Source organism: Marmota marmota, unplaced genomic scaffold (assembly GCF_001458135.2).
Source record: "Marmota marmota marmota unplaced genomic scaffold, marMar, whole genome shotgun sequence".
NCBI lineage: Eukaryota > Metazoa > Chordata > Mammalia > Rodentia > Sciuridae > Marmota > Marmota marmota.
Genome location: NW_025999926.1, coordinates 2,327,499 through 2,343,748, shown reverse-complemented (window position 1 = coordinate 2,343,748; position 16,250 = coordinate 2,327,499). Strand labels below are relative to the sequence as shown.

Below are 16,250 nucleotides of genomic sequence, written 5' to 3'. Positions count from 1 at the left end.
AAAAAAAAAAAAAAAAAAAAAAAAAAAAGGAAAAGACAGAGGTGAAGTGTTAGCATCCAGCACATGGACCTCCCCAGACCCGGTGCTTAGCAGAAGTGAGTTTCCTCTCCTACTGTGGCTCGAATACCATTTTTCCTCCCTGAAACTCACACTAGACTTGAATCCCCATTGTGAGGTGTTAGTAAGAAGATGCAAACTTGATCCGACTTGGGGGTGATTAGGATTAAATAAGGTCATCAGGATGGAGCCCCCAGGTTGGAAGATGGGGGAGTTTGTAAGGGGACAGAGACGAGCAAAGACACAGGAGCCCGCCAGCTCCCTGGCTCTTATGGTGTGATGTTCTGCCCCACCTCGGAACTCTGCCAGCAGGAAGGACCTCCCCAGATGTGGCCCTGCACCTCAGAAATAGGAGCCCAAACAAATCTCTTTTCTTTGAAATTTACCCAACCCGTGGTCTTCAGTCATTGGCAACAGAAAACAGACCCTCCTCACTTGGGACGGGATTGATGTTCATTTCTCTACCATGTGGTTGAAGCCAGAGCTGCAGCTGCCCCCATGACCCCTCCTCCCCATCCCCCGTGGGATTCATGTGGGTGTTCCCTGCAGTCCCCGGAGGTTGGCAGTTCCCACGGTGCAGCCATTCTGCCCCTTTGTGCCCATGGGACCACACCAGCGTCCCCAGGGCGGGCCTGTGAGGATCCAGGAAGCCCTTCTGACCCTGGGTCTGCACCTTGTCACTTGCTCTCAGGGAGTATGCATTTTTGAATACCAAACAGCATCACAGGAAGAAGGGCAGAGGGGGCTGCTGGGGACACCGGCAAATGAACTTAGGAGGTAGCGAAGCAACCACAGGAGAAGCGTGGTCCCGAGGCCATGGCGACAGAGCCACCGTCACCTTACGCCAGCTGAAAGCAGAGCCATGCGTTTTTGCAGGATTAATGTCGTCTTGATATGTGCTGAGGTGCTACTTTGTAACATGCAAAAGCAAAAGGATCCTCTAGTCACCTTTCGGGCTAAGAGTGAATGCCACACAGACACACACACACGCGCACACACACACATACACACACGCGCACACACACTTGTTGTTGAAACATAAAACATCTGCTCCGTCCTCCAGTACGATGAATGCTGGCTCTGGGAGGAGCAGCCCAGAGCATCTGGGATCAGCATCACCTCACAGTGGGTGACCTGGGCTTTGCCACTGCACCCTGTCACCCCACCCTGTGGTCTGGCCGGTGTGTGGATGTTCCGACCAGCGCAGAAGGAGATTAACGCAGGTCTCGCCCAAGTCCCTTTGCAGACAAATGCTTCTTCCCTAGCAGAGCTAAGCGTTTCATGTCCCGATACTGGGACTCCACGCCATGACCCCATCCTGGGAAGAAGAGACCGTTGAGGCTCCCGGAGCATGGCGACAGGCTCAAGGTCAAGACTCCAGTCTTGGAAAATTCCCAGGGCCTTGCTGGGTGGTCATCCAGAGCTGGTGCAGGGACTGCTCACAAAGCTGGTGGCACACTTGGCTGGGAGTCCTGTATCCCGATTGCACCCCTCAGATGTCTGTAGGAACCAAGGAGCCAGATAGAGGGAGAGAGATAACTGGAGGTGGAAGGAGAAGGGAGCCAGCTCCCCACAGCTGTCCAGGTGAGCAATCTGTGTCCTGGCTGACCTGGCCCTGGCCCCAGGGCCCAGTGGTGCCTCGACGCTGTGAGCAAGCCTTCTGTTGGCAGGACCTCCTGTACCACTGTTATTTTTATCTCTGTGCCCGGTTGTAGTTCACCCCCATCCTCCTGGTTCCCCATGGACACAGCTGTGGCTCTCTCTGGCTGCCTTCTTGCTTGGCATATAGGACAGACACCTGTCTCCACTTTGCATCTTTCTGGCAGGATCAGGGATACAGCAAGGTTCTTTCCCGTGGAGGGCCAGGAGGAGAAAGCGCGGGAAAACCAAGCGAGGGCCCTGGGCTCTGAGGCTCTCCATTTGTCTCCAGTGTGACCCTGCTCTGCTCAGCCAGGCATGCATGGGCTCAAGGCACAAGAACCCAGATGGGGAATGGGCTGGACTGTCCTCCACCACAGAGGAAGGTAGCTAACTGCCGCTCACCTGTCAGGTGGGAAGGCCCTTGTTTCCTTATGGCCAATTGACTGGTGGCCTGGAGCATGAAGGGCCCTTTGGTCCTTAGAGGGGATGATTCCCCCCGGGTCAACTATGCCGTGAATACTTGTTATTGCTTTAGAATGAAGTCTGCTGCTCGTGCCCAGGGCCGTTGTAAGGGCCCACCAGTTTACCCAGCCTCCAAAAAAAATAAAACAAGGCCGACCTCCCAGCAAGTTGGCCGTGAGCCTGCTGCTTGGCCCGAGTTTCCTGGTGCAGTGCTGCTGGGGACATTATTTATAGGAGCTTGTTTGACTTATTTGGGAGCCCGGCACCAGGCCAGCTCAGAGAGTGCTCAAAGAGCCATCCTTTGGGCCTGCCTTCGAGGGGCGGAGCTCAGCACTTTGGTGAAAAGGCACTGAATGCAGTGAGGCCTCGCTCTGGGTTTGCTGTAGCCTGCACATTCAGGGCAGAGGTCAGTGCTCCATGTGGCTTCTGAGAACCATGCATCTGGAATTTGGAGAGGACCTCAGAGCCCACCTGGCCCTAACCTACCTCAAACTCTCCAGCAGCTCATCTGCAATTTGCCTTGACTTTCAGATGGTCCATTGGAGAGATCCCGATCCACCTGGTGTGTTCTGCTTCCTGGTGGCCTATGGGCATTTCTTTTTTTGGTGGTGGTGGGGTAGGGGGGAGTTAGAGGTAACCAGGGATTGAACTCAAGGGCACTTGACCACTGAGCCACATCCCCAGCCCTATTTGGTATTTTATTTAGAGACAGGGTCTCCCTGAGTTGCTTAGCGCTTCACTTTTGCTGAGGCTGGCTTTGAACTCTCTATCCTCCTGCCTCAGCCTCCTGAGCTGCTGGGATTACAGGCACGCACCCCTGTGCCCGGCTGGCATTTTGTCATCTGGGACTGTGAACCTTGGTGGGCAGAGGCTGTACCCCTTTCAACCTGACATACTCTTTGGAGGCAAGTCCAGGGCTCAACCGATGAGGTACTTCCCCAATGGTTATAAGAGACCAATGAAAACACTCAGATGGACAAAGCAGAAATCTTGTTCTTTATTTTTTCTCCAGATATCATGGAATATTTTCAGGTGGAAAAGGGTGAATCTGAGTATCACCTCCCCTAGAGCAGCTGGTGGAGGAGTCAGTGGCCCAGGAAGGAAGAGGGATGGGGTGGAGGCTGGGACTTGGTCCCTTCATGGTCTGCAGAAGGCTTGCTTTCTGAAGTGCCCGGGAGCATGGGTGGCCTCCAGGGGACGTTCTGGAATGAACAGAATACCCTCCTCCCTTGATTCCTGCTTGGCTCCCATTTACACGTTTGGGGTGCTCACTGTCACCCTGCAGGTATGTGGGAGCTCTTGCTATAGCTGGGGGACTGGGCTGGGCAGTGTGGGGCCCTCAGGGAACCGAGCACAGCTGTGCTCCAGGGATGGAGGGGAGGCTTGGGAATGTTCCAAGACAGGGCGGAGGCTCTTGGTCTCCCAGGGTTGGACGTGAAGGCCATGTTCTGCTAGATTTGGGGTGCAGAGGTGAACTTCAGGTGGACAACCGAGCGGCCACCGGTGGCCATTCAGGTATACGAGGGTCCCTGGGTACTGTTTGAGTCAGCTTTCTCACTGCTGGGACCAAATGACCCAACCAGAACAACTGTAGAGGAGGAAGAGTTTATCTGAGGGCTCATGGTTTCAGGGGTCTCAATCACAGACAGCAGGCTCCATTCCTTGGGCCTCAAAGTGTGGCAGGACGTCATGGTGGACGAGTGTGGCAGGACGTCATGGTGGACGAGTGAGGCAGGACGTCATGGTGGACGAGTGTGGCAGACGGAAGCAGCTCACATGGTGACCAAGGAGCAGGGAGAGACTCCACTCTCCAGATACAAAATATACCCCGTGGCCACAGCCCAGTTCCCACCCCTCCAGCCCCACCCACCCCTTCAGTTACCACTCAGTTAATTGCTAGCAGGGGACTAATTCTCCGACTGGGTCAAGATCCTTACGACCGTTTCTCCTCTAAGCCCTCCTGCATTGTCTCACACGTGAGCTTTTGGGGGACACCTCACATCTAAGCCATAACAGGCACCCGAGGCGGAGGAAGTCAAGTTGGCAAGGTGGAGACCACCACTCTGGGTTCCCCGGGCCTCATGTGGCACTCGGAGCCCTGAGCGCCGGGGATTCCGTGTGCCTCTCTCCCTTCCCCAGGCATTTCCCACTGGTGTTGAAATCAGGGCCCAGAGCACCACGGGAGGAAGCCGACCTTTACCCGAGTGGTCAAGATCGGGTGCTGCTTTAGTTAAAAGCAAACTGTGAACTCTTGTGTCTGACCCTCTCCAGTGGGTCACTGGGTTGCCACTGACCCCGAGGAGTCCCAGGCTCTCTGCTGGCCTGCACCCTTCCACATACGTTTGGCTCCAACCCTCGCTAGCTTTGATGAGCCTGCAGCCCAGCGACGTCGTGATGGAGAACTGCCCGGCGCCCTGGGGACAGGGACGCCAGCCCCCTGCCCGCTGACATCCTATAAGCCTAGTGTCTGTTGTGGAGTTGCACGCGAGGGTGACAAACGATTTTCTAGAGTGAAGAATCCAAGGGGTGGGGACACCGAAGTCAAAGACGGGTGGATCCTCGGGGGTGGGGGGCTGGAGGAGATGNACCGGCCACCGCCTGGCCCAGCTCACCATCCCCCACTAGGTGCCCTTCCGCTCCCTGCCTCTCCACCCAGCCCAGGAGGAGCAGAGGTCGAAGGGTCCTGTCTGATGGGGGAGGCGGAAGGTAGGTGTGGCCCCTGGGAAGATGGGCTCCGGCCTTCCACTGAGCGCCTCCGACTCCTCTCATGCACCCTTGGGTGTTCCCGATGGATCCTTCCTAGTCCATGAAAGACTCAGGAAGGCCCAAGGCCACGTGAGCCGGGGCATGGTGGGACCGGTCTGCTGCTTCCAGGGTCCTGGAAAGGGGGGGGCTGGGCCCCCGCTGCATCAGCCTGATGAGCAAGGCCACAGGCGCCCCGATGGAGTTTCTCGGGGAGCGGACAGCACTGTGTGTGTCCTGGGTGGCTTCCTGCACGCAGCTGGTCACCCAGGCCCTGACCTGGCCGGCTGCTTACCTGTCACCATCTTGCAGTTGTTAATATTTGAACAGATATTCACGTCCTGCACTGGGCCCTGTGGGTGGCCAAAGGTGGTCAGTGGCCACAAGGAGACCTCCGTGCTCAGGTCTGTGCAGTGAATGCTGGTGCCATCTCTCTGTCACTGGGACCCAGCTCTGGGGCAGTCTCCGGGGCCATGTCCAGGCCTGGCCTCATGCAGGGCTCTTGGTTCTGGCCAGACACTGGACCAGCCCTGGAAATCCCTGCTGCTCTGGTGACCCTGCTCTGCCGTGTCCCCCTATGGCTCCACATGGCTCCTTCCGGGGCAGGACCAAGCTCCAGTCCCCACTGTTCCCAGATGGGTGCCCTCTGCCCCAGTTGGCCCTCAGCACATGTTGGCTGAACGTCCTGCTCTGCCCATTGCCTTCAGAAGAAGGGACATGGCCTCAGGTGTTTCCCAGTGAGGCCCTGAGTCAGAGTGCCACCGCCCAGGAGCCATGTCATGTGGAGGTCCTGGGAGGCAGGCCCTGGCTACCCCTTCCCCTGTGGAACACCCTGGCTTGGGTGCCACCTGCCTGGCCATCTCTGCTCTTGTGTGCAGAGGTGATTCCCTTGGGCCTCGCTGGGCTGGGCTGTCCCCAGTGAGGATAAGCCAGGCTTGGCCAAGGCCATTTCTCAGTTCCCATTTCTCTTGAAAATCAGAAAATAGTCTGCTTCAGAGAGGGTGTGGACGCCCACCACGGCAGGGTGTGACCTCAGCCACCCAAACCTCTGCGAGGGGTGGGAGCTGCAGGACTTCTGTCACAGTGGGCCCAAGACCCGGGCGCCATGCCGTGTCGATGGAGGAGTCAAGGCAGCCTTGATGTGCCCGAGAGGAAGGACACAGCTCAGGCTCCCCAGGTCGACTCTGAACCTCGGGATCCCCACAGGGGAGTTGTCCTGCTTTCCCTTGACACTTGGAGCAGAATGGTCAGGAAATCCAGCCCCCTGTGGGTCATTAGTACCAGGAAAAGGGAAATGCCAGTCCTCAGCCAGGGCACCCCGGTGGCCTTCACCTTGCCTAGGGGCAGAGGCTGGCAGAGGGTCAGCGGGCACTGGGATCTGCCTTTGAAGACAGGGTTCTGGGGCTGGGCAGGCGGCTCAGAGGTAGAACTCTGCCCCCGTGCAGGAGGCCCAAGGTTGCAACCCTGAAACCACAAACAAACAAAACTACACTGCTGACGAGGGGCAGGCACGATTTTAGCTCATGTTTGTGTGATTTGGGGTAAGAGATGCCTTTTGACCAGCATCAAAAAGAAGAAAGGAATATCTTGAAGGCTCCCAGATCTGACCTCTGCAAATGACAGATTTGCTGCTTAAAAATTAAATATTTTGTTCTGGTAAGAAATGAGCGATTAAGGAAAAACTGGGGGAAAGTTTTGCAATCCCTGTGAAAGATAAAAGCTTAGGGTCCACCATATACAAAGAGCTTGGCAAATAAAACAGATACAAAAACAAATGTGGGCAAAGATGATGAAAATGGAAGAGGCCGAGATTACATAAAAAGCAGTTCAATTTTACCAGTAAAAATGGTCATGTTAAGATGAGGCATTATTCTGCCTCTCAGATGAGCAAAATGTCTACAAACTGATAGTCTCAAGGGCAGCAGGTTATAGAAAAGGGCTCCTTCCTACATGGATGCTGGGGTTGGGGACCATAGCAAATCGGCTACCCTGACTCAGCTGTCCCATTTTAAAGGGATTTATCCTTCAGAAATGAATGAAGCTGTGGTCAAGAAAGTAAGCACAGGCTGTTCCCTGAAGCTCGATGGTAAAAACAAAGCAGTAGAATTCCCCTGGGCAGGAGAGGAGGTGGACATCCAGGCCAAGAGATTGAGTAACGTTTGTCATGGGCCTGAATACTGACTGACCTGAGGCATATGCCCAGGAAACCCTGAGTTCTGTCAGAGCAATAAGAGTCTAACTGTCCACGGTGCCTTGCTCCTGGGTGGACCAGGCCCGTGTGCAGGTGGACGAAGGCAGGGTGTGAGGCAGAACAGGGAGGACCCCGGGCCACGCAGGGGACTCTGGGTGCTCCCTCAGGCACAGGGAGCAGGTCAGTCCTAACGGCAGCAGGCACTGCTTCTGAAATGCAAAGGGTCAACAATTTTAAAAAACCGGACGGTGGAAGGCCCAGCCCCTGTGGCTACTGCCTGGGGCCACCTCTTTCTCCAAGTGCTGAGTGTCCAGGCTCCATGTCCATCCTATACCCTCTTTGCTCCCAGTTCCAGAACAACTACCCACCACCTACTACAGAAAGATGGTTTACTTCTACAGAGACACGGATGGACGTCTCGAGTCTTCCAAAACAACCCGCGGCCCATTTGGAAGAGCCCCGTGCTCAGGGGAGGAGGGCGAAGGTGCAGCTTCAACCTTTTGAGTCTTGATTTGTTTTTAAAAAACAACACCCTCAGAACCAGGACACGAGAAAAAGGTGTTCCCTCTTGTTTGGCAAAGCAGGACACGCGGCGTGTGACGGCTCCTCCCCGCTTTCCGACTGAGCCACGTGGAGCCATGGAGTGTCCACCCTCTTGGAGACCAGCTCTGGTGGAGAGCGGGGGACTCCCTGAGTGCTGTAGTCAGCTTTTTCACTGGGGCGACTAAAAGACGGTCCAGAACAATTTTAGGGGAGGGAGAGTTTATTTAAGGGGTTCACGTTTCAGAGATGCTAGTCCAGAGAGGGCTGGCTCCATTCCTTGGGGCTCAAGGGGAGGCAGGACCTCATGATGGAGAGGAGCAGCTCTCACGATGGTCAGGAAGCAGAGAAAGACACCGCTCCCAGCTGCAAACTATATACCCCAAAGCCACTACCCCGCTTCAGTTACCACCCAGCTAATCCCAGCCGCCCGGGGATCAATCCACCCATTGGGTGAAGGTCCTCACACTCCACACTCTGGATGGTTGGACAATGCGGCTCCTGAGTGTCCTGGGGCAGGGTCCTCACCCAGCACACCAGATCACAGCAATGTCGTTGTCCACCAGGACCCCGCCACTCTCCTCAGTGAACCCGAAGGGTCGACCGTCCAGCTACCTGCCAGGAGGGAAGGAGGTTCAGCCAGCGGCCCAGGCCACGTTCAGAGAACAGCCTTCCGCACGATTCCTGGTGTTTGCTGGCTCTGGGAAATGAGCCACGGTGCTGAGCCAGGGGGGAGGGATGGACTTCCGGTCTCTTTTTGGGCTTTTATGAGCTGCTGGGCCACGGAGGGGTGGGGGGGATCCATGCCCTGCCCGGGGCCATGTGGATCGCTCCTCTGTCGGTGTCTCTCCTCTGAAATCTGTAAATGTCAGCATCTTTGTAAACTTCGGGAACATTCACCCCAAACTGGACGAATAGGAATCGCGTCACTGCAGCGGTGGGTGGGGGTAGGGAGCTTTTCTGGCACGGCTGGCCTCCTTCTGCCAGATCCTTCTTGTTCCCTTTAAAAACAGGAGGAATACCAGACCTGCAAACTCACAGCCAAGGTTTTTAGGGGTCCGGTGCAGTTGAGCTTGAACCGAGGAAGGGGCGAGGGCTCTTTCCTGGGGGCTGCTGCAGGCCCTGACCTGGCTGCCCTGTGCGCCGTAACGATATAGTGCTGGCCCTGGCGCTGGGTGGCTGCCCTCCTCAGGGGGCTGGGGCGAGGTCCATGCACCGGAATCTCCCAGCTATGGAGGCTTCAGGCTGAGCAGCCTGTGACTGGGGCCCTCTTAAGATGTCTCCGTCATTTGGTGGGAAGAAGGGCGGCACCTTATATGTAGGGGATTCCCCCACAGGTCTGCTGTCCAGGGGGTCTCGCATGGGGCCCCACGGGCCATCAAGCCCTTGGACACTGGGGGCTCCTGTTGTCTGGAATGTGATCTCGGGGGGCGGGGACAGCAGATAGCGCTGACATTCTGCTTACAGGGTCTTTACGGGCCTGGGCTTGGAGGCCACGCAGACACAGGGTCTCAAGGCTGTCTCGGGGGCTCCTGGGTACACTCCTCTCCCCTCCTGGCTTCAGTGGTTGACAGCCAGAGCTGTCTGTGCTTTTTAGCAGCTCGTAGAAAGAAATCTTTTTGTTTGACAAGAAAGTGGAATGTCGTCTGCTAGAAGCCCTTTAAGGACTAGCCAACGGGACGTCACAGACACTGAGGGGACCATAGACAGTGGATCCCAGGAGACATTTGTTTAACGTTTTGTGGAAATGTCCATCTCAGGGAAGACGGGGTGGGTGCAGGGGGCCCCGGCTCCCTCTTATCAGAGGCCGTGAGAAGTAAGAGGCCCACGAAGGTCTCCGGCTTGGGGGCAAGACATGGCAGGGTTTTTTGGAGGGGCTGATTCCCAGGGAAACCCACCTGGAAGTGGAGACTCTGGGGGTGCTCTTGGGATGAACACATGGGGAAGGGTGGGCCAGGGGTCAGGGGGCCACAGGGAGGTGGGAGACGGGGCTGATGGCCCCGCAGATGTATCCTGAGAGAGGCCAGCCTGAACGGGCGGGGACAGGCCAGCATGCTTCAGTTGAGGCTGTCACTGGAGAGGTTCTTCGTGGACGGCCCTGCAGGGAGGGATCCCAGGAGTGGGGGTTTCAGTCCTTCATTCCATAAGGGGGCTCTGTTAGGGGCATGGCTGAGCCTGTGGCTTGGTAGAAGATCACCAAGCTGCATTGGGGTTTGGGTGCAGAAGGGTCCAGGCAGGCCCAGGCTCTGGTGGGCTTGGGGGCACCATGGGTCAAGGTGAGCCGTACCAACCACGGGCATTTGAGTCCTCACCTCTGCGTCCGCTTCTGGAGGAACCCAAAGAAGGCAGTCGCTGTCCTCGGTCAGTGCCACCGTGGAGGGCCTCTTCCTGACGACACAGGAAGGCAGGCTTGGCCAGGCCTCGTCTCTCTGACCACTGAGACAGCACCTGACTTAGAAGTCGAGGTACCATGAGAGGGTCTGCCTGACTCTCGGGGTTCATCTGACCTGCCAGACCCCCTGGGGGAGGCCTTGAACCGGTGTCCAGGGGCCCTCCGCCTGACATCAGGGTGAGGACGCTTTGGAAGGGCCTCTCTTGAGCGTGGAGGTGCAATCACTGGGCCGAGTTGAGAGCCCTTTGGTGTGGCGCTCATTTCTTCTTCCCCTGACGTCATCGGGCGGGCGGTCTGTCTTGGACTGAGTGCCAGTCGAGAGCCCTGGAAGCCAGACAGCTCCTCGGCCGGTCCACACCGGTGCGCTCCTGGCCGTGATGGGCCGAGTTGGGCAATCTTCAAAAGACATGCTGATGTCCTCATCCATCCCCCAGTACCTGTGAGTGCGACCTTATTTCAAAACAGGGGCCCAGCAGATGCCATCAAGTTCAGAGGAGGTCATTAGGGTGCACATGGATCCAGTGACCTTTGTCCTTAGGAGAAAAGAGAAAGACATGCGGGGGAGGGGCCATGAGCAGACAGAGACGGGAGGGATGCCTCTCGGACACAGGGATGCCAAGGGTCAGCATCACCGTCAGGGGCCAGGAAGAGGCAGCAAGTGTCCTGCTTAGTGTCCCAGAGGGCTTGGACTCCTGCTGACGTCTTTCCTTCTGACCTCAGGCCTCCAGAACCGGGAGGCAACCCATGCTGTTGTTTGGCTGCCCGGGTGAGGTGCTTTGCTATGGCCTTCCTAGCAAACTAGACCTGGGATATGACTCGTCCTCCTGTCCTCCTGGATCCTGGTGTTTGTCACTGCCACGGCCGCCTTCTCAGATCTTCTCTTCCTCTGCTCAGAGGTCACTGGATGGAGGCCAACCTAACTGCCCGGTGCCCTCTCTCCAAGTGTCTGGATCTCCTGCGTCACTGGGGCCCACCCTCGAGATGCCTGGGCTGCGTGCGTCATTGTCCTCACCTTGCAGAAGAAGCGGAGACTCCAAGGCACCTTGGTTCCAGATGCACAGAAGCAGACTCGATGGCACAGGGGTGGAGGCCATCCTCTACTCTCTGCCTCTCTGCATGACCATTTGCCTCATGAGTCCTTTTCTTTTTCTCCACCTGTCGCTGAGTCCACACCCACTCTGGTGACTTCATTGGAGCTGGATTACATCCATTTCCCAGACTGCACAAGAAGAGATGGGACTCCAAAGTGTGTGCTTACATCTCTGGCCCCCTGAGCCCATATGCCCTGGGCCTCTAGACTGTGAACTGAGAAGAGCCAGCCCTGGTGTTGGAGGCATCCCCTGGGGGTGGGAAGAGTAGGACTTTCAGAGTCACTCTGGTGTCATCTGGATACTGAGTGTCCCCTAAAGTCCACCTGGAAAGTCTTGGCTTCTGGGGTTGTGATGTTGGGAGGTGCTGCAGACTTTAAGAGTTGGGGGTCTTCTGGTTTCTCTCTCTCTCTGCTCCGGTTTTAAATGTGACCATCAGCTCCTGCCATGATGTCCCACCACTGGCCACACTTACCTGTGGCCAGCCCAAAGGGGGCCACCTGATCTTGGACTTGGAATCTCCTAAACTGTGAGCTCAACGGACATTCCTTTATTAGTAGCCTGTGTCAGGTGGCGACACATTGTAGTGACACACAGCTGAGAAGTGCGTACATCCCTCTGGAGGTGAGTACGTTAGTTCCTGGCGTCAGCTGGGACCTGGGCATGCTGCTGCCTACATCCCGAGATTTGATTCTCCCACATGCAAAACCGGGGGAGTGACCACTAGTTCCTGGCTCCCAGGGCGTGGAGATCCTGGGTGAGGGTCGGCTGCCCCACCCATGGTTGCTGATCTCCGAGGCTGTCCTGGGAGGAATACTGAGCCTGGTTTTGTTTAGGGGGTGGGGGATGAATGCTCCACGGGCCAACGTCAGCAGGCGTGCATTCCCGGCCTTTTCCTGAAGTCCCTGGGCATTTGACTCATGCTGTCTGCAGTGCTGCCTGCCCTGTTTTCTCAATCACCTCTTTTTTTCTGTTTAAGGTTCCTAGGCCCCCAACACGCTGAATTCATCAAGATGACAGCCAGTGGTGTCACGGATGACCGAGATCCTGATATGAAACCGCACGAGTGACAATCCCTGACCTCTTCTCAGCCCCGGGAATGGATGCTCAATGTTTGTGCAATGTGTGCCACCAAATGGCCTCCTTGGAGCACCCCTTGACAGATGAGGGACGAGGTATGGGACTGTTGGTGGCTTGTGCAGGACGTCACAACTTTAGGAGAGCTAGAAATCATTTCTGGGCTCCTGGGGCCTTCAGCCCTTCTTCCTAGGTTAACTCACAGTTGATGACATGTGGTTGCAAAGGCTGGTGGTGGCTGGGAGGGAGGCCAAGCGAAAGAGGCCTCGGGGTGAACCAGGTCCCAGAGTTTGCAGGTGCCTGGCTCCTTGCAAGGTTCTGGACACCGTGGAAGGGGTGGCTGGAATCTAGGAGAAGGCATTTGTCTGAGCTTGGGAAGGAAACTTGCTAAATGCTACTTGTGAGAAAGAGAAGAAAAAAGTGGTTTTGGAAGTGGAAACAGGACCCCTGGCCTCTCTTCCTTCCTACCCGTGCTTGGTCAATGCTCATGGCCAAGGTCACTGCAGAAAGTCACCCCTTCCTTCACTCAGCACAGACCCAGATAAGTTCCAAATCCTTTTTAGCGGTCTGATCAGTCTATTTCTCTTGTTTTTCTGCCTCTTCTCTTTCAGCTGTGACTACCTAAGGATTTTTTTTTTTAATCTCTAAGACACAATTAAATGCCATTGTATGCAACCTCTTGGATCCTACATTGTGCTGGTCAAAACGAGTGGACATTGCCAAATGCTTCTGAGTTCATCTTTTCTAACACTTCCAGTGGGGGAAGCATAGTGGGATGGTAACTGAAGATGCACCAAGGTCAAAACAATAAAATAAACTTATCTGTATCTACGGGGAAATTTTTTTGCAGAGACAGAACCCAAATCTGAGCAAGAACTATTAACAATGGGTTTGCAAACTCGGGGGGGGGGGGGACATCCTGTGATCAAATCCTTTAAAAATGGGAAGACAAAGACCAGAATGTTCTTGGGCAAATCTTGGGCATTATAATCCTGCCGAGTTTGAAGAGTGCTCCACAATCAAGTCCAAAAACATGAAACTACTTACCCAAAATAGCAACAACTTTCCAGCCACTTTGTGTTCTTTCAAAGCTGAAAAACCCAAATCCCACAATTATCCATTGAGAAACCCTCCTGCCCCACCTTAGCTTCCCATTAGAGCTGTGCCGTTTACATTAGTCACTTGGCGTGCTCTAAATAGAACAAAGTAGGTGAATTCAAATGAGCTTCGAGGCAAGATCTCCCCTTTTCCATTCTCAGACTGAAATTTTTTTCCCCTTTGTTCTTTCCCTGGGAGGGAGGAGTCTGGGAGAGATTGCTGAGATCAATTACCAGATGGTACCTGTTGACCACAAATAATCTTCTCAGAAAACAACCCACCACTGCAGCCCTGCAGGGAGATGCACAACAGGAGCCACTTAGAGACCTAGGCAGGAGAAGGAGAAATGGAGCTGGCCCTGGATGTCTGGGGAGGGACATCCCAATTCACCTTGGACAGGCCAGCTTGCACATGACCCCACTGTAGGACAGGGCTTGCCTGGCCATTTGGTCTACCTGCCGTCTGGGGTGAGATAAAGTTCGGCTGATGAGTGTCACCCTGAGAGAGTGTCTGTGGGTGGCCAGAGAGTCTCAGTTTTGCTTTTTCCTCTGCAAACTCCCAGAGGAGCCTCAACAGTAGCAGTTAGGCCAACAGATGTATCTGAATTAGAGGGGTCCTGACCTAGTCTTTGTGGGCAGTTTTGGGCAGGATCCTCATCTGCCACCCACTGGAGGTGCTGACCACACGTGCTCAGAGGAATCCTAGGGCTCCATTGTGCTTGGTTGCCCAGGTGGCTTTGATGAGGACACCAGCTACTCCACGTATGAACTGGGCCAAGTCTCCAACTGGGTCAGTCGCCATTCCTTTGTCGACTTTGGTCTGCATGACAAGTGCTCGCAGATGGCCTTTCACCCAGTGGCTCCGTGGCTCCGGTCAGCTCTCCCTACCTGCAGGTGCTGCATCCACAGGTTCCCCCAGGTGTGGACTGAACCCAGCGGAAAGAAGAAATGTCTGTACGGAACGTGTACAGGGTCATTCCTCATCAGAACGCACCCTAACAACTGCTTCCATCCCATTTAGCGCCATTCGGCATTATGAGTGATTTAGAGATGATTTGAAGGATCTGGGAAGATGTCTGGAGGGTCTGAGCAGAGACGACATCGTTTCACATAAAGACTGTGTCTATGGACACCTCATAGATCCGGTTACCCCTGAATACCGAGGAATGACTGTACTTGAAACGTGGACGGTGGTCCCCTGGGTGCATAGCGGAGGTCCGGTCACTGGCTTTACTCTGACCCCCCACACCAAGGAAACTCGACATGCTTCCCCACTCCCATGGGCCTCCTTTACGGTCAACAACGAACTACTCTCCAGCGGCTGCAGATAGCAAGAGATACGTACTTTGGACCAAGAATTAAAGAACTACCAGCTGATAGATTTCTTTCAATTCTCTCCCAGCCCTTGGCAATCTCTCGTGCGTTTTGGAGTCCTAGCACCATATTGGAGCTTGAAACCCTGCGTCGGCCCTTCTGGGCATTGTTCCACGTCTGCCATTGGCTTTGCCAAGGGTTGAAATCCCCAGAGCCTTTCCCTCATCCCACAGGTCCTTGTCAGGTTCTCCCTGAACAAAGGCCAGCCCTGCCCTCGGAGAACCAAGCTTCTGCCAGCCTAGGGGGGCTCCCAACCCCATCAGGGGACACCTGCTACCCACACTTGCCTGAGGGCTCATGGGTCGATGATGTCCTCGGTGAATTATAGAATGCCTCCTCCTTCTCATGATGTGTATCGGTCAGGCTGTTAGTTTTGTGCTGATGAGCTTAAAACTGCATCTAGGGCTGGGGTTGTGGCTCAGAGGCACAGCGCTCGCCTAGCCTGCGGCCATCTCTGGGTTGTGCCAAAGGCTCTCCATCAACAGGCTGCTGTAGCATGGACGGGGAAGGTCACCCAAAGGCCTATGTGTTAAAGACTTGGTTCTCAGTGTGGCGCTATTGGGAGTCTAGAGGCAGGTCTTTAGTAGAGGTCACGCCCTGGACGAGGATAGTGGGAACCTAGTGATAAACCTTCCCCTTTAATCACTTCCGGGTCATGAGGTGAGCCATTTTGCTCTTCCGTAGGCTCCCCCCCACTATGTGCTGCCTTGCCACAGGCCCAAACCAATGGGGCCACCAGCCCTAGCTGGAAACCTCTAAAACAGTGAGCCTGAATAAACCTTTTCTCTTTATAAGGTGATCATCTCAGGGTTTGTTACAGTAACAGAAAGCAGACTACCACACAGACTTTGCGCTCCATCCATGTCTAGATTTCGCAAGAAACATGTGGTTCCGAACTGTGTATCTGGGAACTGGGCCTCTGGGGTGCTGTTCCCAGGGGAGCCATGTGTTTATGTGTCTTCCTTGGTACTATAAGATTGGTCTCTATGTACCTGGATTCCCTCCTTTTAAAGATAGGACTCTGAGCCATTTTCAGGCCAAATACACAATGGTTCCATTCTCAAAGTGTCGTCGGTGTGTTATCTGAACATTTTGCTTGTGAGTCTCTCTCCAAGAGCACCCAGGGGATTGTTGGTGGCAGAGTGGGGGACAGAAAGCTTTCCTCGTGCTTTTGGAAGAGGCCACAGCTGTGAGCGTGTTCTGACCCAGAGCCCTGAGTCTGCTCCATTCTCTCCCAAATTTGGGCAAGATCCTTAGGATGCGGCCCCTTTGCAGGTCCCCCGACCTGCCCGTGACGCCGGCCTTCATACGCACTCAACCCTGGGCTGTCATTGCCTCCTGCCTTTCTTCCAGTCACCTCCATAGTTGGTATGAGCTAGATCAAGACTGGTCTTCCAGGAGGCCAGAAGCCTCCTCCCGGGGGGCTGAGGGACATGAGTCAGCTTCCGGGCAAGTTTCTACATCAATGCTATTTTAAGCACGTTTCCTGTCATGCCTCCAGAGAGGCAGCAGCCTGGTTATCCGTACTCCCCACCCCTCCCTATTACACTCCCGGGATTCATGCATTTATGCCTAAGCACTGGAAGCGT

The 16,250-nt window shown here is 55.1% G+C and overlaps 1 long non-coding RNA gene across 1 annotated transcript; it reads left to right on the top strand.

The window, feature by feature from the left end:
- The first annotated feature begins 8,379 nt into the window (after positions 1 to 8,379).
- LOC125615867 lies at positions 8,380 to 15,770 on the top strand. Its single transcript, XR_007346464.1, has 3 exons — positions 8,380 to 8,494; positions 12,093 to 12,288; positions 12,802 to 15,770. It is a non-coding gene; the product is annotated as an uncharacterized LOC125615867 (long non-coding RNA).
- Positions 15,771 to 16,250: the final 480 nt, after the last annotated feature.